This window comes from Dendrobates tinctorius, unplaced genomic scaffold (assembly GCF_039654945.1).
Source record: "Dendrobates tinctorius isolate UK_male_01 unplaced genomic scaffold, ASM3965494v1 ptg000129l, whole genome shotgun sequence".
Lineage (NCBI taxonomy): Eukaryota > Metazoa > Chordata > Amphibia > Anura > Dendrobatidae > Dendrobates > Dendrobates tinctorius.
Window position 1 is genome coordinate 26,050,720 of NW_027361797.1, and position 21,557 is coordinate 26,072,276.

The 21,557-nt window shown below is 46.2% G+C and overlaps 1 protein-coding gene across 2 annotated transcripts in view; it reads right to left on the reverse strand.

The window, feature by feature from the left end:
- Nucleotides 1-6,761, reverse strand: part of MRTFB (myocardin related transcription factor B) — a 334,459-nt gene extending 327,698 nt beyond the window's left edge. For both annotated transcript variants that reach the window (XM_073542887.1, XM_073542884.1), the window contains exon 1: nt 6,606-6,761. The gene's annotated coding sequence lies outside the window, so the exon portion shown is untranslated. The remainder of the gene's footprint in view (nt 1-6,605) is intronic.
- Between the last annotated feature and the right edge of the window lie 14,796 nt (nt 6,762-21,557).

The following is a 21,557-nucleotide window of genomic DNA, read 5'->3' on the forward strand; positions in this document are numbered from 1 at the left end:
GGGTGGAGAGGGGCTGCATTATACTATATGAGGGGGCTACATTATAGTCTGTGGGGGGATTGCATTATTCTCAGGGGACTACATTATATTCTGGGGGGCTACATTATACTATATGAGGGGGCTACATTATAGTCTGTGGGGGGATTGCATTATTCTCAGGGGACTACATTATATTCTGGGGGGCTACAGTATACTCTATTGGGGGCTGCATTATATTCTGTGGTGGGGCTGCATTATTCTCTCAGGGGAATACATTATATTCTGGGGGGGCTACATCATACTATATGATGGGGGCAGCATTATGCCTGTGGTGGGGCTGCATTATACCCTATGAGGGTGCTACATTATATTCTATGGTGGGGACTGAGTTATACCTTATGAGGGGGTTGCATTATATTTTGTGGGGTGCTGCATTATATTCTATGAGGGGGCTAACCTTCTATGATTATGTTATTCTACCCCAACCCCTGCTACATAATTAAGACGTGTACTACCTTATACCCTGATATTAGCGTGTTTTACCACAGAATTGCTTGTCTTGTCTTTATGTATTTGTAGCTACATAGTGGGCCTCAAGAATGATTTTCTCTGGTGGGCCCAAGGTGTTCCAGTCCGAAGCTGGTGCCATACCATAATGATTAACAGAGCACGATTACAGTCTTATGTGATTTCTGCTAATTACGATGTACACTCCCGATCTGAGTGTATGATTTGACATTAATTACTTCTATACTGCATGCGAAAGTTTATTTAATGGCTGGTCAAAATTGTTTCACATTATTTCTTTTTTGGGCCCTGTCAGTGGTCACCCTGAGATTACTATGTGTTTTTTTGTGTCAAAATCTACATATTAAATGCTTGCAACAAGCTTCCTATTCACTTGAGTGAGAAAATGTCCCTGTAGTGTACAACGTTTCTTTTCCACACATTTTTAAGAGAGTAAAAAAAAAAGGTATCATGTCAATTCTTTGGCATCAATTAAGGTAACGACTGGATTGCAGGGGCACACCTTTTCAAGAACCTAGAGTGTCTGACATACAACATTCGCTTTCGTGAGCCACGCCAGAAGTCTTACTCCAGTCAGGCATGGATGGCAGCAAGTGCTCTAGTCCTTTAATGATAATCTCCTCCTGATAAAACAGGGATTGTATCACTAAAGGACTAGAACACTTGCAGGCATGTAGTCCACACATGCCCCCACCACTGACTGTCAGCTTTATGCCTATGCACAGCATACACAGAAAGCTGCAAATCAATGATATGGGCGAGGCTATAAAGGGCTCAGCATTCTCAGAACTGGTAGATATTCAGCAGACAAAACAGTGATTTTATCAAAACTGCAACAAGCAGCCCAGTAAGTGATACATCGCGGGAATGGAGCGCTCACTATTGAACACTGTAATGCATGCAATGCTGGGTTACAAACTGATGACAGCATCAAGCCATTCTTTGTAAGTGGAATTAGAGTGCTATTATCCTGCTCCTTCCTGGGATGTATGCAGCAGTCGAGGTATCTCCTATGTGACGTACATACAGCAGTCTCCATGTGTTCTACGCGATGTATATAGTGCAGTCTCAGTGTGTCCTATTCGACGTTCATACAGCAGTCTCGGTGCGTCCTACGCGACGTTTATACAGCAGTCTCGGTGCGTCCTACGCGACGTTTATACAGCAGTCTCGGTGCGTCCTACGCGACATATACAGCAGTCTCGGTGTGTCCTACGCGACATATACAGCAGTCTCGGTATGTCCTACGCGACATATACAGCAGTCTCGGTGTGTCCTACGCGACATATACAGCCGTCTCGGTGTGTCCTACGCGACATATACAGCAGTCTCGGTGTGTCCTACGCGACATATACACAGCAGCCACGGTGCGTCCTATTCGACGTTTATACAGCAGTCTCGGTGCGTCCTACACGACGTTTATACAGCAGTCTCGGTGCGTCCTACGCGACGTATATACAGCAGTCTCGGTGCGTCCTATGCGACGTATATACAGCAGTCTCGGTGTGTCCTACGCAATGTATATACAGCAGTCTCGGTGTGTCCTACGCAACGTTTATACAGCAGTCTCGGTGTGTCCTACGCGACGTTTATACAGCAGTCTCGGTGTGTCCTACGCGACGTTTATACAGCAGCCTCGGTGTGTCCTATGCGACGTTTATACAGCAGCCTAGGTGTGTCCTATGCGACGTTTATACAGCAGTCTCGGTGCGTCCTACGCGACATATATACAGCAGTCTTGGTGTGTCCTACGCAATGTATATACAGCAGTCTCGGTGTGTCCTACGCAATGTATATACAGCAGTCTCGGTGTGTCCTACGCAATGTATATACAGCAGTCTCGGTGTGTCCTACACAATATATATAGTGCAGTCTCGGTGTGTCCTACGTGATGCATATACAGCAGTCTCAGGGTGTCCTATGTGATGTATCTATTCTATACAGTAGACCTTCCATTGCTTGAATTTTATAAACATTTTGTGAGCAGCGATGAATTTCCCACTTTGGGGAGACAAACATTGAAATATACATCTGTGTTTGAAACGACTTACTGCTGCAAGTTCTTTTCAAAACTTATCGCAAAGAGTCTACGCCGCTCCAGACTGATGCCAACCCGGAAAAGCAGCTACGGTATATCATCAATACCACCTAACATCACAGCCTCACCAAAAAGAAACATTCCAGGCTATTTTTCAAGTTGATCAATTGTGTGCAGTACAAAATTATGTTATAAATATCCAAATGGCCCTTGGCAGAATAAGGTTCCCCACGCCTGGGTCCAGTTATCGGAGCTGAGAGAACCCCACTTGTCAGCTACGTTTCCTAATCTGTGCTGGAAATGTCTCTATTCTGTATTCTCATGCCTCCGATAGGACAGAATACACACTCGTATGTTTCCTCCCACACTGGGGATTGTACGTGTCACCTGAGTGATATGTTTCAGAGCACTTTACTCCGAGGCTCTCGCCTTAATCCATATCCCATTATCACATCTGCCAGTCTTCGTGACCTAACATGACACCAAGATCACACAGCCGAAATTCCTCACGTCTTTGAATAGGTTTTTGAATTTGCAAACAAAAAAAATTTCACCACTCGAAAAGTTTACAATATATTTCTAAACAGAACAAAGATAGATATATATATATATATATAGATATATATATATACACACACACACACACACCACACATAATCCGCAATATACAAAGAATATGTCGGAGTCAAGTCCACCACAAAAACAACTACAAGGATGGCAGAGAAGACGCTTCCGAAAAAAAAAAAAGAAGCCACATCTTTTGCGTCAAAAACTATGTGGATGTCGGGAATCGGTAAGATGCCATGTGCGCACACGATAAGGGTCTGTGCACACGTTGCGGATTCGTTGCGGATTCACTGCGGATCCACAAGTGATTTACAGTACAATGTTATTCAATGGGATATAAAATTGCTGTGCACGTGCTGCGGAAACGCAGAGGTTTATTTTCCGCAGCATGTCAATTCTTTGTGCGGATTCCGCAGCATTTTTACACCCATTCCATTATTGGCAGGCGAAATCCGCACGGATTTTGCCAAGAGATGCAGATTCCGCACAACAATCTGCAACGTGTGCACATCCCCTTAGGCTGGTTTCACATTTGCGCTTTATGGTGCTGCGACGGCCTGCACACGGCCGCCGCTAAGCCCCGCCCCCTGCCCGCCCCATCCGGTCATCGCCGCTTACTAGCGCACCCTATCTTTAGCATAGGGTGTGCAGATCGTACGCTGGCCGTGCACTAGTAGGATTTTGCCGTGCGCGCCGAAATGCAACATGCTGCATTCGGCGCACCTTCAAAAGTGCGCAGCGCACAGCAAAATCCTGCTAGCGCACGGCCAGCGCACGATCTGCGCACCCTATGCTGAAGATAGGGTGCGCAGATCGCAATCGTCCATGTGCGCTAGTAGGCAGCAATGACCGGATGGGGCGGGCAGGGAGCCGGCAGGGGGCGGGGCTTAGCGGCGGCTGTGCGCAGGCCGTCGCAGCGCCATCAAGCGCAAATGTGAAACCGACCTTAGAAGTACTTGGAAGCCATACAACACTTATCTAAGGTTTCTGGGGCCACACTCTGTGATATCATAAAGAGGCGCTCTAAGGCTTTGTTCACACTTTGCGTTTTTTTTATGTTAATTTTAACCTGCGTTTTACAGCTCCAGCAAAGTCTATGAGATTACAGAAATGTCACGCACACACACATTGGTTCGGTAAACTGCCGCGTTTTTGAAAGCTGCAGCATGTCACGTCTTTCAACCCATAGGAAACAATAGGTAAGTGCAAAAGACTTTTTTTTTTGGGGGGGGGGGGGTGTCACTAAACTTTATCAACATGCACAAGAGAGAAAAAAAAAAAAACGCAGCAATAAATACGTGGCAAAAACTCAGGACCACCGAGAGCAGAGTGTGAACATAGCCTAATGGAATAAGACCAAAATTAAACGGTGCGATGCTCCATCGGGTCAATTCTCCTCTGGAGCGATTGATCCTAAACCAGACACCTCCCCAGCACTGCGCCTGTGCACTATATGACGGCACAGGGTGGCTCTGCCATGTGTATGAAGGAAGAATGTCATACAGGGGAGATCAGCGCCATTTTCAGTTTCATCGACTTTTTGTTCTGCTCCGAAGTGAGCTCCAGAGCAGAGCGGCACAGCGGAGGACCCCGGATGTCAGCGCACACCTCTGGGTAGGTTTCCACGGGACTGATCGGAGCACAGCGGAGGACCCCGGATGTCAGCGCACACCTCTGGGTAGGTTTCCACGGGACTGATCGGAGCACAGCGGAGGACCCCGGATGTCAGCGCACACCTCTGGGTAGGTTTCCACGGGACTGATCGGAGCACAGCGGAGGACCCCGGATGTCAGCGCACACCTCTGGGTAGGTTTCCACGGGACTGATCGGAGCACAGCGGAGGACCCCGGATGTCAGCGCACACCTCTGGGTAGGTTTCCACCGGACTGATCGGAGCACAGCGGAGGACCCCGGATGTCAGCGCACACCTCTGGGTAGGTTTCCACCGGACTGATCGGAGCACAGCGGAGGACCCCGGATGTCAGCGCACACCTCTGGGTAGGTTTACACGGGACTGATCGGAGCACAGCGGAGGACCCCGGATGTCAGCGCACACCTCTGGGTAGGTTTACACGGGACTGATCGGAGCACAGCAGAGGACCCCGGATGTCAGCGCACACCTCTGGGTAGGTTTACACGGGACTGATCGAAGCACAGCGGAGGACCCCGGATGTCAGCGCACACCTCTGGGTAGGTTTACACGGGACTGATCGGAGCACAGTGGAGGACCCCGGATGTCAGCGCACACCTCTGGGTAGGTTTACACGGGACTGATCGGAGCACAGCGGAGGACCCCGGATGTCAGCGCACACCTCTGGGTAGGTTTACGGGACTGATCGGAGCACAGCAGAGGACCCCGGATGTCAGCGCACACCTCTGGGTAGGTTTACACGGAACTGATCCGCTCCGATAGAGATGTGGAAACGCTTTGGATTCGCCACAGATTTTGCTTTTTCCATTTTCATTGCTTTTTTTTGTTCCTGCAGAATGTGAGTGACATTTTGAAAACGATGAAACACAAACAAATGAGATCTTCAAAATCCCAACTGCACGTTGCAGGGAAAAACAAAAAAAAAACCTAAAAAAATTAAGGTAAATCCACAGCGCGCACAATTTTGTGTGGATTCTCATTTCAGATTTCACCCCACTTAGTGCTTTGTAATGAAGTACGGTGGAATCTGCAACGTGTGAACACGGCCTAACGGTGCATTCACACTGGCAGATGATTGGGGAATGAGCTTTCCTGGACTATTGTCCTGTGTAATCACCTGCTCGTCGGGTGAGAGGATGGTTTACGCAGGCAAATAATAATCCTCATTCTCGGCAGCACATCACTCCGTGTAATTATGCCATGTGCTGCCGACAACACGATGCTTTGCAGGGACAGAACGATGGTATGAGCGACTAGTCCATCCCCAGCTTTGCGTGCCCCATGAACGATCGACCATCGATCAGTGATCGCTAACGGTTTACAGACTGCCAGATGTGAATACAGCCTGAGCCGCAGACGACGGTAAGCGTTGCCCGCCTGCTAATCACAGCGTCAGGCATTGCTGAAGACGACGCGTTTCAAGGTCAGCACCGACCAAATATATCCCGCAGGGCGACCATATATGTGATATCGGTGTAGTGGGGTGGTCAGGAGGCAAAATCTCAGTAAGGGGTAAACATGGCTGCAGCTCCAAATTAAGAGTCATACAGACAGGCCTGGGCCACACTGCTCTGTCACCAGGACACACAGGGGACATGTATGTGGGAGCCCTGAGGCATGCTGGGAGTTGTAGTCCATAGTCAGGTATAGGCAGTGTGCTCACACCGGCGCAGCAGGGATCACTGCTGGGAATGTGTTGTGGTTGGTTTTCTTTTTTTTTTTTAAATAACTTTACTTGTAGCGTCCAGAGTGAACAGCACTATACTATTACGTGCGGTGACTGGCAGGTCTCAGGCCGGGGAGCCGGTGGTCCGGACACTGCCGCCGCATGTATGTCTTTACCTGAGGGTCAGCACTCCGGCTCTGCGCCTTCCTTTTCTTCCTCCTCTTGTCTCCTTACCCTGGAATCACCGCTTGCCATGCGCAGGAAGCTCCGCCTCCTCCAGGCCCCGCCTACCCGCTGCAAGGAGGCGACGTGTGCAGGAGCGGGACGAAAAACAAATATCCCTGGGTAACCGGAGCGCGGCACGGTAGACGCTGAGCCAGAGATCAAGAGGCAGCGGTAGAGAATGGTTGTCCCGGTCTCACACAAGGCTTCGCAGCCGGCTCCTGTTACACATGGCTCCCTCCTAGCACTGTACAGCCTTGGCAACGTGGGGAGCTGTACTGCATAGGGGTTACCCATAGCAACCACAGGGGTCCTGGAAACCCCTCACATGTAGCTGCTATCTGGTAGCTAAGGACAACAAGTCCACCTTTTTCCTGTACTCCCCAAACTTGTAAAAAGTAAAAAAAAGGCGCAAAGTTCTGACTTCAGCCAAAGTTGGGATATGGTGTCCGGAAGAAGCGCGGCAGCGACAGATGGATTCAGCGTTACCGCAGAAAATGGCGCCTGTATGCGCGACCTTGTCGGAAACTGTAAGAGCCCGTTCACATGAGGCGATCACGCTGCAGTATTTCGCCTGGGTTTTTGAAAATTGCAGCAAAAACAATTTTGAAAAAGTGGAGGGAAAAAAAACCGCAGCATGATCGCAGCGAGTGAGCGTGCCTTCCAAGGACGGCTCCATTTCTAAGTGTCCATTAAATCCTTTCCGACATGGCAGATATCCCGTTTTGCACTTTTGTTTTTCCTACTTTTGTCCCAGGAGTCAGAGCGGTTTTATTTTTCTGTTAATGCAGACATTTTCGGGCTTTTTCTATGGGGGGCTTTTAGGGCCGTCCGAGTTGTAGTTTTGACCGACGCCATTCATTTTAGCATTCAGCGCACTGGAAAAAAAGAGCAAAAAGAAATACTAGTGCATTGAAAGTGCAAAAAAAAAACACCCCCCCCCCAATTTTGCAAATAGTTTTCTGGATTTTGTCTTTATGCCACTGACAACAATGACGCGGTCACGTCAGGTGCAAATACAGTGATAAAATAAAAAATTGGAAATTCCGTTTTCGAGACCTGTACTGTTTTCCTTTTATACGTCGATGGGGCCGTGTAAGAGCTTTTTTTCGTGCGTGGCGAGCTGACATTTTTATTGGCACCTTTTTGGGGTGGATATAATTTTTATTTTAGCTTTTTATTGCATTTTGTTGTCAAAAGTGAAGTGAAAAACCGCAATTGTGGCATTTCGGGTTTTTTTCTGCTTTACAGCGCTTACCAAGTGTGTTTTTATATTTTGATCAGATTTAGGGATTGACGATAGCGCATATGTTTATTTTGCATTATTTCTTTATATATTTCATGGGGGTTAAAAATGGGATGATCCAAAACTCTTTTTCATATTGTTAAAAATTTTTTTTTTTTTTTTTTTTTTTAGTTCCTTTACAGAATTGGATCATGCGATTGTTTGATCACCTATGCTATATTCTGCAGTACCCCAGTACTGGGCCATTTATATGGATAAACTTATATAAAATGGGAATGGTTGGTGATATCAACTTCCTATTTGTGGCACATTAGTATATGGGAGGGGGGAACTTTTCAAGATGGGTGGCCATTTTGGATTGCAACTTTATAAATGGCCCACCCTGTAGTAAAAGTCACGGCCTCTAATGGAGATCAGCCATTGGCTGGTACCAGTGGCTGGTACCAGTGGCGTAACTACAAAGTTATGGGCCCCGATGCAAACTTTCCAATGGGGCCCCCCCACCCTGGGCTGCCAATAGGAATTTCGGGGCCCCATACTGGCAAAATTTTTGGGGCCCCCTTGAGACCAGCCCAGGCTCCATCCCTCGAACTGTCCACAGCCCCACTGTTCCCATAACTCCACCCCCACATAGAGAATGAAAGGCGCAGAGGGCAGGTGTCTGACTTGCTACACCATAGAATATAATGTCGCTCCCCATATTATATAACACAGCCTCCTCCATAGAATATAATGTACCCCCCATGGTATATAACACAGCCGCATAGTATAGAGCACAGCACCACATGGTATACAGCACAGCTCTGCATGATATACAGCCCCCCATGGTATACAGCACAGCACCCCCCCATGGTATGCACCCCCCATGGTATACAGCACATCACCCCCCATGGTGTACCCCCCCATGGTATACAGCACAGCACCACCCATGGTATACAGCACCCCACCATGGCATACAGCACCATGGTATACAGCACAGCAACCCCCATGGCATACAGCACAACACCCCCCCCATGGCATACAGCACAGCACCCCCCCATGGTATACACTCCCCATGGTATACAGCACAGCAACCTCCCATGGTATACAGCACCATGGTATACAGCCCCCCCAAGAATGGCCCCACAGTCCTGGCTGTACTCAATGTTGCATAAAAAAACACTCATCACCTTCTCCTTGTGCCTGCGCTGCTCCCGACTCCTGTCTCCTGCTCTGTCTGGTACACAGTGAGAGAATGTGATGACGTCATCGCGCACCTGCTGTGTCAGAGGCAGAGCGGGGAATGATTGGAGAGGGAGCGTTAGCTGACGCTCCCTTCTCCATCATTGCTTTGAACTGTACCGACGTCATAGACGCCAGTATAGTTCAATGCAGTGGCGGGGGGAGTCGGCGCTGACATGGTGCGTCTCTGACCCCCCCTCCCGCCCAGCCTGCCCCACATAGGTCTCTTCCTATGTGCATGAGTTGGACTGGTCCGGTCTCCAGCTATGTTCCGTTCTCCAGTTTATCTCTGCGATACGATGCGGCGACCCATGTCAAACGCATCATGTTGGAATTTTATGCGGGCACCGCATCGTCAAAACGATGCATGCGTAGGCATCCGCATACATCCGCACAACCTGAGTACCCAATGTTAAAAATAGGGTATGCAGGCCACATGCAGAAGTATGCGGCCGTGGGCGGAGATGACCGGAGGAGGTGCGGCCGTGGGCGAAGCTTCTCGGAGGAAGTCCGCAGACGGCCGCACATCCTCCATACGCAAATGTAAACCTAGCCTTAGGCACGCATCGTTTTTGGCATTACCTTATACCTGCAGTAATCACTGACGTACCCTACTCTGACGCACTCTATGGGCAGGTTCACTCGACCGTTTTCTCCACATCTGAGACAAACGTGTGGCGCCCCTGAGGCTCAATCGCCACAGAGGTACTGCACCTCCTCCTGAGGTGTGGTGCCCCACCATCCAGGTAAGACGGAGACACCTGACCACACTCCAACACCTGCACCCCACACCACAAAGTAGTGTAGCAAAGCACCTTCGGCGGCTCCCTGCTTGGAGTATAGCAAAGCACCCCTTGGTGGCTCCCTGCTTGTAACACGAAACGTGCTGGGAGGTGGGTGGAGTTTATTTCACACCAAAAGAACGGGAAGAGTTGAGTCAGTCAATGAGTCTTACACTCAGTCAGTGAGTGAGGATGTAGAAGGACAGAATGTGAGACAGAAGATCCCCGGGAGAGGGATGGAAGAAGGAAGTGCTGCAGCAGGCCACAGTGATCTGGGTCTGCTGGCACAGGAAAGAGATAGAGAAAGGAAGCTTGATTCTCCATTGGGAAGAAGGATTAGCACGGAACGTGAGGAGAATAAGAGAACAAGGACGTGGGTTAGAAGAGAACCCTTTTCAAGTTCTAAGCGCAAGGCCGGGGTCCGGTCCCCGAGGTTGTACGGATACTAATGGTCCGGCAGCAGACACCGGAGGAATAGAAGTAGTGACCACTTTATTCCCACACAAGACTTGGGGGCACAACAGCAACATATTAGTGAGCCGGGACTTAATAGCAAGGAGTCCCCGAAGCAGGCTACAGCTGTCTGCCGTACAAGTAGAGTTCATAGGAACATCTGACAGGAGGAACTCCAGTGTAACTCAGTACTAGGAGTACTTCACTCAAAGGCGCTATAAGAGGAGACGTTCAGAAAAGGCACATATGTTGGCGGAGTGTTGGAAAGGAGTATTCCATCTGGCCTGGAGGTTGACTGAGTCCCTAACCCGGAGGACACGGCACGGAAGCGGGCACATGTTTGTACAACAGACTGTGAGTAAAGCTTTGGAACTGCATGCCCTGGTGTCCTCCACTTATTCCTGCGCCAACCTGCCCAGCACTGTTACATCCCTCGCGCCTGACACTACATCATCTAAGTGTCACTTCACCTACACTGCCCTGGGACTACAGCCCTGCCTGTGGAGGGCTATAACATCACTGCTGCACCACACCATCTGTCCCAGAGGATCTGTCTGCAGCGTCAGCTTACATCTCTATTGCCGAATACCACAGGTGGCGTCATGAATCACTTATAAACTTTCACTACCATAAGCACACTGAACATTCTCCATTTTACAATGGGCGCCCAGGGCCACGGGCCGGGTCCCAGCTGCCGTGACATCTCCCATTGAAGCTCATCAGGCCCGGTACCGAGTACCCCACAGCCCTGGGTGTGAGGTCGACCCAAATGCTCCGATGACTTTGATCAGAGTGGCATCGGTTTTTCTCAGACAAGGAGAGAAAACATAGTTTCCCCACCTTCTCCATTCTGTGGAGTTTTTGGATGTCATCAGAGCGTGGTCTGATTTTTTTTTTTTCACGGATCCATAGACTTACATTGATGGTTTTGATCTGACTCTCACGTCAAAATCGGTCATGTCTCTGATTTTTTCTGCAGAATACTTGGTCTGAGGAAGAAAATCGAAAGTGTGCACAACTCCATAGAATATCATAGGTACGGCTGCTATCCATGAAACCTACAGATAGGACTTTTCAGAGAAAATGCACGAGCCCTAAGTAGCGGTTATTCTGCTTCTTTTGACTACATTACCATCATATAATTTATCTAGACTCCGCTACTAAATGTGTAGAGTCAACCCCGTTTTTAATTCCTATTTCAGATTACATTGTAGGCTGCCAATTAATGATGAGTGAACGGGTTCGGATACCCTAACATTCTCAGAGTATCTTCAGAAGCCGTGGCTGCCCGACAGCGGCAACACATGCAAGGATTGCCCAAGAGACAAGAACTCCCGGCGTGTGTTGCGGCTGTCGGACATCTGTGAGACATGCAGCCGGGGGAATCGGACATATTTTTCGAGCACGCCAAAGTCACTCGGATAGCACCCGAGCATGTTCAGATAACACCTTATCCGTGCACATTCGCTCATCACTATTGCCAGTAAGTCATGCCTTCAGCAGCAATAATAAGAGCAGTATGATTTCAGTAGTTACTTGTAAAAACAATTTCTATCATCAGTAGTTTATACATTTGCTTTTAATCTGTCGTTTGCTGTAATCCACTCCAAATGTTGAGTTTAAACTACCGTACCATTTATATTCCCTGTGGCATTGATGTTATTAACCATCTTATCTCCAAATAATAAAAACAGGAAGAATTACATTGTGCGCTGCAGTTTCCAAGCCTGTACACAAAATTAAAATCTTATGGTCTGTGCAGTCGAGGAGAAGAATGTTGTCTTAGCTTGAAGCAGTAATGAAGCGTGATATTATTAACATTACAATGCACTTCATCGGCAATTTTACACTGTCTAGCTAGTAAATAAAATCTGTATAGAAAGATGAAATTCTGATGTCAGAACTTGATGAATAGCGACAGACAGCACTTCTCTCTTTCCTCAGAAATGATCTGTTGCAAAAAGCCTATAAAGAGTAACCGACATTTTAGTCATCTGCTAATGACCTAAGATTAACATCCTCAATAATCTGAACCTCCCACTCCTGTCTCCAAGATTTCTCACGTGCTGCGCCAATTCTTTGGAATGCATTACCCAGGACACTTCGATCAATCCCCAATACCCGCTACTGCTTTAAGCGTTCCCTAAAACGCATTTGTTCAGACAACATACTTATCTAACTATCCCTATTTTGCCCATACAAAATTTTCTTCAAAACCAGGATCATATGTTCACACACCCTACATGCCCTTAATAGCCCTCTGTGTCTGTACACATACTGGTTGGTGACCGATTCATGTTGCATTATGTGAACACCCGATTTATTATATTGATGGCTGGACCATACGATACAAGCAATTGTTACCATCCACCTTTTGTGTCTCCCCTATTTCCTCATAGATTGTAAGCTTGCGAGCAGGGCCCTCATTCCTCTTATCTGTTGATTTAGGTGATTATTGTTATTCTATAATGTCTTTTATTTTCTGTGTAAGTCTCCTCCAAAAAGTAAAGTGCTGCAAAATATGTTGGCTATATGTTCTGCGCATGTGCCGGTAAAGGTCAAAAGAGCATTGGCGCATGCACATTACAGTACTTTCCTCTGCCCTTGGCAGGGCAGAGAGAAGTACGCCTGTACAGAAGCGCAAAGGGGGACATTGTGTGGATGACGTAGGACGCGTCATCCACCCAAAACACAGAAGGAAGATGGTGTTGTAAGAAAAGAAGAGGCACCGGACCCAGACCAGCGACACCCATCAGACCAGATCACCCTGTAGGTGAGTATTTTAAAATTGTATTTTTTGCCTAGCAGTACCAATTGGTGTCATATGTACAGCATTACTGAATGCTGTTGTCATGATCCAAGGTGGATCTTACAGTTTAAATGGATAAGTGAACTTTTTTTCCCTTGGCTAGCTGCCAAAGTGATGTGATTGCCCCCGGTGGCCATTAGAATTATTACACGTGGTGTCGTTCACTCTAAGTTGCCCCGGTGGTGGTGAGTGGTAGTGCACTTTAGTTTCTTTGGTTTAGTGCACGTAATTATAAATCAGGGGTAAGGCTCTTTAAAAGAGTTCAGGTGGGTTTGATGACTGTTGGTGATATTGTGTTCGTCATTTGGGAAGCAAGGCTGGGTGATGAAGGTGCTGAACATGAGTCCTGCGCAGCCCAGCCAGAGGGGACAAGTGGCAGCTAGGTGGTCTGCAAGAAGGTTTGGCATGGCGTGGTGGAGTCACAGTTTATGGTGTCGGCAGGAAGTGCTTGCATGGCTTGGTGGAGTGACGACTATGGAGAGAGTTGCACTCAGCATGCGGGACTTGGTTGCTGAGAGCTGGACTCAAGCATGCTTGACTTTTTGGGCAGGAGCTGAACTCATCTTTGGGACTCTGTTACTGGACTTCTGCAATTGGTGGTGGACTCTGCTCCAAGGCTGCACTATGGTGAAGGATCCAGTTATGGTGATGGATCCGGGTGGAGGAGAAGATGCACACAGGTGGTGGGCTCTGTTGCTAGGAGCGTACGCAACAGAGCAAAGCTAAGTGGTGTTTCCCCTGTATTGTCATTTTCCCTCATGTGTGTTTAGAGCAGTGGTGGGATTAGTTTCAGCACCGACCAATTCCCTAGTGAGGGTTTAGGTCAGGACGAGCTAGGGTTTTTAGGTTCCTGTGCGTCGCCCGGTGCGGAACCGGCATAGGGAACTTTAGGAGTGCAGGGACACTGGCTCAGGGGAGTACAGGAGGTCTCCACTTCCCTATTCCCTATTGCAGGGCCCACCATTGTTAATGTTGCCCAGGTTCCCCTTTATTATTTAAATTTGCCTTACTGGAGGCGGGGTTTCCAGACTACTGTATGTATAACGTGTAATACCTAAATTCGCCAATTGGAGGCGGTGTATCCAGCTGCACGTTTTATTATTTAAATTCGCCCCACTGGAGGCGCTGTATCCAGGGTCACGGGTGTCTTATGGGTTCGCCTTGCGGTACACGCTGCGTCCAGACACACGTGACCGTGACAGCTGTCACATGGGGCTGAAATGTGGTGGCTGTAGGTTATATTGTAAAAAAATGGTGACAGGTTCTCTTTAATATGAAACTGTTCAGACATTGTTGGCACCGTAATCACTGTATACCAGTGAAACCATGTAGACTGGATAGTTTATTGCAATTGACAAATTAGATGGAGGTACTGACATGCTCTAAACAGCTCGTTCTACTGTGCCCCAGAGATGCTCTACATGATTAAGGTCTGGGGACTGTGAAGACAATGGAGGCAAGGAAAACTTGCTGTCATGTCTCTCGCTGTTTTTAGCAGCAGCAGGCGCCGGCTGATGGGAGTATAAGTCCCATCAGCCAACACCAGTCCGATCATAGCTGCCGGCTCACTGTTACTTGACAGCGTGGGAACCTCGGATGTCTGGCCGGCAGTAATGGTTTTACCGCTGATCAGAAGCAGTGTTTGCCACGCTGTTATGCACACCCAGTGTTCGGAGGGCCGAACCTGAGCAGTAACAAAGACTTCCTGGTGAAGTCCATGTTCAGTGTCTGTGCTTGAACAGTAGGTGTTTGGTAAGAACACCAAACTTTACTGTTTGGGTTTGCCCATCTCTAATATCTGGCGTTCAGTCTAAGGTACCATAATTGGAGGCTGGATCAGCTTGCATAATATTTCTCCCCTGGGGGTGGGGGACTCACAACTTGCCCTGTTTTTCTGGCTGGTCTTACTGTCACTCGTACGGCTTCCTCCATGACAATGACGCTGCTGCTGTTACAAATCAATCTTCAGCATGGGAAGCAAAGCCGGAGCAAATCTGCTCTCTGGCGGGCAAACCTCCCTTTATATGAGGGAACAGCCACAGCGTCAATATTTCCTCTGGACCCCTTTTGGAAGTAGTCACCATGTACTTCTGGGTTAGACTTTTTGACACGTTTGACGCAAGGAGCCATCAGGTGTGCCCTGCGCATGCTGGGCATTTTTACAGCCGAATTTACTTTCTGGTGAACTTATCACTAGTGCACCCTGTGCAGACCCAGATGGCAGGGTCTCTGGTGCACTCAACACTGTGGCACGCCAATTCAGCATGCCTCATGCATCTGCCCGGGACAACGTGCCGGTCGAAGACATTTGAGAGTGAGGTCTCTCCCTGCAAACCATCAAATCTCTTGACCGGCAGTGGCACTTCCAGACTCACCAGTGCCACCAAAAAAGTCCTCCGACAGACACCAGCCGGACCTGGGCGAGTTCTTTCTTCAGTACCGTCGTTCACTCCTGGTTCCCTAAAGAACAGGAAACCAAAAGTGATGCGGAAGAGCCCTTGTATTCAGTAGGTTTCTTACCCTTGATGGACAGATCCCTTCTCTCTGGTGGTGCTGTCCTAGTCCAGTGTTGTATAGCTAGTGGATGGGAGCCATGCAAACCGCCTACAGGCCAGAATCCCCTGCACCTTTTCTGATTTGTAGACCTGGCACAATATCATCTTTGTGACATGACATTGTGCCGGTGCTTTGTACGACTCCCATTCAGTGGCCACAGAACAGTGATGAGACTTCTGGACCTGGGATCTGCAATTCAATTATCTCTAAAATATAATTCAGTCAGTGTAACTGGTGGTTCATTCATTTAAACTTCTATTCTTTCAGGGCTTGTCAGTCAAGTGGGTGGTCCTAATCAATTACTGACAGCTCTGTCTGTATGCACATTTATGCAGGGCATGCAGTCATTTACTGATTAGGACCACCCTCTTGACCAAAAAGCCAACAATGAGGTTTTAATGAACACAAGTTATACTGTTTTTTTCCCCTACAACAATATACATCAATCTACGCAACTGCTCCTGCCATATAATGTCCTGGATTGGACTGCATTTTAAATGTGACAGGTTCCATTTAACTCCTTAGCGACCTTTGACGTGTATAAATGTCAAAGGTCGTGTTCTTGCACTCCATCTGAACTCAAATGTTTCCTGGCACATGTCAGCTGATGAAATCAGCTGACTTGTGCCCCTAACAGCCACGGGTGGAAGCGCGATGAACAAAAGTATATATTAATCAACAAATCTTGGAATAAAAAGAAACTCAACAATTGGGTGTTTAAATAAAATGTTCCTGTGCTGAAATAATCTCATAAGATTATCTGAGCACAGGAACATTTTTTATTAAACATCCAATTGTGAAACTTATTATTCCAAGATCTGTTGAATAAAATATAATTTTGTTAGTGGCACAACCCCTTTAAATATTATTGCACTAATTGTAGGAAAGGGTTCCTGTTAATAGGTTTTTATTACATATGCAAGGAGCGATATCTGCTGTGGAAGAGTTTGTCCACCAATTATAATTATACCTTTATTGTAGGCGTCAGATATCCCATTGATGAGAAATCTAATGTAGGAGCCAGAGGTAGATGTGACACTCACTGGGGGTGCGTCAAGTAGAAGGAGTGGTCCAAGGGTTTGGACCCGCCCCAGTGCACTTACAGCCTGATTTGAATATGGTTTCTAGTCTAGATTTCCTATGACTGGTACATCGGATCTCTAAAAAAAATTGTGTAGATTTTTTATTGGGGGACAAGCACCTACGAAGCCATACAACTACTTCCATATGTAAAAAAAATTGTAGTCAGAGTCCCATTAACTGCTTTGAAAAGACAGATTTCTTTAAAGACATATCATAGATTAAACACCTGAGAAATAAGGATCCTTGGAGAAATTGGACATTACTTTTAGAGGTATGATGTTTCATTTGAGTGAAGTCCACTGTACATGGTGACCAACATACAGTCAATGGCAATGCATGAACTTTTAAAGAACATACTTGCGCTGAAGAGTCTTGAGGAGATCATTTGCATATTCCCAGTGCCTTCTGGGATAAGTGAAGAGTCTCCGCGAGCTCAACGATCACTGGGTTTTGGCCGTTGCAGCTGAAAAGAGGAAATCGGAAAAACCGCGCGCCGATAGGCGCGCGAATTTGGGCTCATCTTTCATCGTTTTTAAGAAATCTCAAGATGGAAGAGGCCAGGAGCCATTTGGTGAGCTGCATTTCTTGCTACATGTTCACAGACTTACCAGTGGAAAAGCCAAACTTCACATGCCACAAATGCAAGCTTGTGTCCCTGTTGGAGGAAAAGTTGCAAAATCTCGAAGAGAGGTTAGCTACGTTGAAGATCATTAAGGAAGGTGAAGAGTTCTTGGACAGAGCAGAATTATCTCTTCATGTTACAGAAAGAGAAGAAATTCGAAGTGCACCTGAAGAAACAGAGGAATGGAGACATGTGACCCAGAGAAGCAGGAGGATCAGGAGGCAGTCAGCACCTATACTGCTCAGAAACCAGTACCAGGCTCTCACGCAGGAAAACAATGAAGAAATACATCAGGATAAGACTTTGCCAACAAGCAGCAACCTTGTACGCCTTCAGAGTCCTCCTGGATGGAGAAAGAAAAATGTTGTGAAGAAGAAACGGAGAGTGGTGGTCATGGGGGATTCCCTGTTGAGAGGAACAGAGGCCGCTATCTGCAGACCGGATATAACTACAAGAGAAATGTGCTGTCTTCCAGGTGCAAAAATTAAAGATGTGTCTGACAGGATATCAGGACTCTTCAGACCTACAGATGACTACCCATTCCTGCTACTACATGTGGGGACAAATGACACTGCAAGAAACGACCTGGAAACCATCTGCAGAGACTTTGAAGACTTAGGCAAGAAAGTGAAAGAACTGGGAGCGCAGGTGGTCTTCTCTTCCATCCTCCCAGTGGATGGCCATGGAACAAGGAGGTGGAATAAGATTCTGCAGGTGAACAACTGGCTACGTCGATGGTGCCGTCAGCAACGATTTGGATTTCTGGATCACGGAGTGAACTACTTATACGATGGACTACTTGCTAGAGATGGGGTGCACCTTACGAAGACTGGAAAGCATGTATTTGGAAGTCGCCTTGCTACACTTGTAAGGAGAGCTTTAAACTAGAACAACATGGGAAGGGAAGCAAAAGACCAGAAAAAGCCATACACCTGACAAATGCTATTGAGAACTCTGCTATTAGAAGTGGAAAGGAAGAACAAAGACGAAAGAATCTAATTAATAAAAATATTGGAGAAAGAGAAACCAATCACAAACTAAAATGTTTCTTTACTAAAGCACAAAGCATGGGCAACAAACAAGGAGAATTGGAACTACTAACACAGGAAAAGAAATATGATGTCATTGGAATCACTGAAACTTGGTGGGACAATACACATGATTGGAATACAAGACTAGAAGGATACAACTTATTTGCAAGAAACAGACTTGATAAACGAGGAGGGGGTGTCGCATTGTATGTTAGAAACGCGTATATCTGCACAGAGATTGAAGCTTCAGAGACTGGGAGTTCTGTGGAAACTGTTTGGGTAAGAATACAAGGACAGAACAATGGAAAGGACACCATTGTAGGCATTTACTACAGGCCGCCTGTGCAAGCTGAAGCTATGGATGAACTCTTTATGCATCAAATGGCCAAGTTCTCCAAAAAATATGACATAGTTGTCATGGGAGATTTCAACTATCCAGACATTTGTTGGGAATCTCTCTCAGGCAAAACTAACAGGTCAAGGAAATTCTTATCCTCTCTTGCTGACAACTTTATCTTCCAAAAGGTAAGGGAGAAAACAAGGGGAACTGCTACCTTGGATCTAATCCTTATAAACAGGGAGGAAATGGTTGAGGAGGTAAAAGTGGCTGGGACCCTAGGAGGTGCTATTTTAGAATTTTGGATAACTAGAGGCGGAAGACCTGTGAAGACTCAGACGTCAAGGTTAGATTTCAGAAAGGCAGATTTTAAGGGATTCAGAAAGAGAATTGGAGGGATCCAATGGCTGGATATCCTTAAAGACAAAAATGTCCAGGAAGGATGGGAAATCTTGAAAAATGAAATTCTCAAAGCACAGTTGTTAACAATTCCGAAAAGAGGGAAGAATAGGAAGCAGTTAAGGAAACCAGGATGGATGAACACAGAACTTAAGCACATGCTAAAAAGGAAGAAAAAAATGTTTATAAAATGGAAAGAGGGAGGCATATCTAAAGAAGAATATAATGCTGTCTGCAGAACCTGCAGGGCACAAATCAGATTATCTAAAGCTGAAAATGAATTGAGGCTTGCAAGAGATGTCAAAAGCAATAATAAAGGATTTTGGGGATATGTCAAAAGTAAAAGAAAAGTCAAAGATGCTATAGGATTTTTACAGGATGAAAATGATGAAATGGTAAGACAGGATGTTGAGAAGGCTGAACTTTTAAATTCCTATTTTGCATCTGTTTTCTCTCAGAAAGGAAATGTAACATCAACTGTTATTCACTGTCCTATTAAGGGAATAGAAGAATCCAGGATATCTATAAACAGAAAGATAGTGAGGAAACACTTAGCTAGCCTAAATGAATTCAAGTCTCCAGGTCCAGATGAATTACACCCCAGAGTACTGAAGGAGATAGCAGAAGAAATTTTTGAACCCCTCTCTATAATCTTTGAAAATTCTTGGAGAACAGGAGAAGTGCCAGAAGACTGGAGAAGAGCAAATGTTGTTCCTATCTTCAAAAAGGGGAAGAAGGTGGACCCAGGTAACTATAGGCCGGTGAGTCTGACTTCTATACCAGGAAAGATCTTTGAACAAATTATTAAACAACATGTATGTCAATACCTGGATAAGAATGAAGTGATTAAACAGAGTCAGCATGGGTTTGTAACTAATAAGTCATGTCAGACTAACTTAATTTCCTTCTATGACGGTATCACTGATTGGTTGGATCAAGGAAATGCTGTAGATATAGTATATCTTGACTTCAGCAAAGCATTTGACAAAGTCTCTCATACAATCCTTATTGAAAAAATGATTAAGTATGGAATGGACAAGGCAACTGTTAGGTGGATTCATAACTGGCTTAGTGATCGGACCCAAAGAGTGGTCGTAAATGGCTGCACATCCAGTTGGAAGAATGTCTCAAGTGGGGTACCACAGGGCTCTGTCCTGGGCCCTGTATTGTTCAACATCTTTATCAACGATTTAGATGAAGGAATTGAGGGTAAACTGATTAAATTTGCTGATGACACAAAGGTAGGAGGGATAGCTAATACTAGAGAAGAGAGAGAGAGGATTCAAAAAGATTTAAATAAACTGGAGAAGTGGGCAGCAACTAACAGAATGGTTTTTAACAGGGAGAAATGCAAAGTACTACATCTGGGCAATAAAAATGGAAAAAGCATATATAGAATGGGAGGAATAGGGCTAAGTGACAGCACATGTGAAAAAGACTTGGGTATACTAATAGATCACAGACTGAATATGAGTCAACAGTGTGATGCAGCAGCAAAAAAGGCAAATGCAATTCTAGGATGTATTAACAGAAGCATACAGTCTAGATCACGTGAAGTCATTATTTCCCTCTACTCCTCTTTGGTCAGACCTCATCTGGAATATTGTGTCCAGTTTTGGGCACCACATTTTAAAAAAGACATCAACAAACTGGAGCAAGTTCAGAAAAGAGCGACCAGAATGGTGACCGGTCTGCAAACCCTGTCTTATGAGGAAAGGTTGCAGGATTTGGGAATGTTTAGTTTGCAAAAGAGAAGACTGAGAGGAGACTTAATAGCTGTCTACAAATATCTAAAGGGCTGTCACATTGTAGAAGGATCAACTTTATTCTCATTTGCACAAGGAAAGACTAGAAGCAATGGGATGAAACTGAATGGGAGGAGACACAGATTAGATATTAGAAAAAACTTTTTGACAGTTAGAGTGATCAATGAGTGGAACAGGCTGCCACGAGAAGTGGTGAGTTCTCCTTCAATGGAAGTCTTCAAACAGAGGCTGGACAGATATCTGATTGGGATGATTTAGCGAATCCTGCTTTGAGCAGGGGGTTGGACCAGATGGCCCAGGAGGTCCCTTCCAACTCTACGATTCTATGATTCTATGATTTAGGTTGGAAGCTAGTCATACTCAAAATGTTTGTGAATGCGAACATTCTTGTACGATATTTCAATAGAGCAGCATAAAATAAAAAAACACCTCCTTTGCTCTCGATTAACACACATTTTATATAGTATTAATAGTCATTAACCTATTCTGCTTCTGTAACACATGGTGTGCACAGTGTAATATAATAGATGTCAATCAACATTTTTCATCACTCACAAAACCCTGCGGCCTTTATGACCGTCCTTACTGCTTTTCAGGTAAA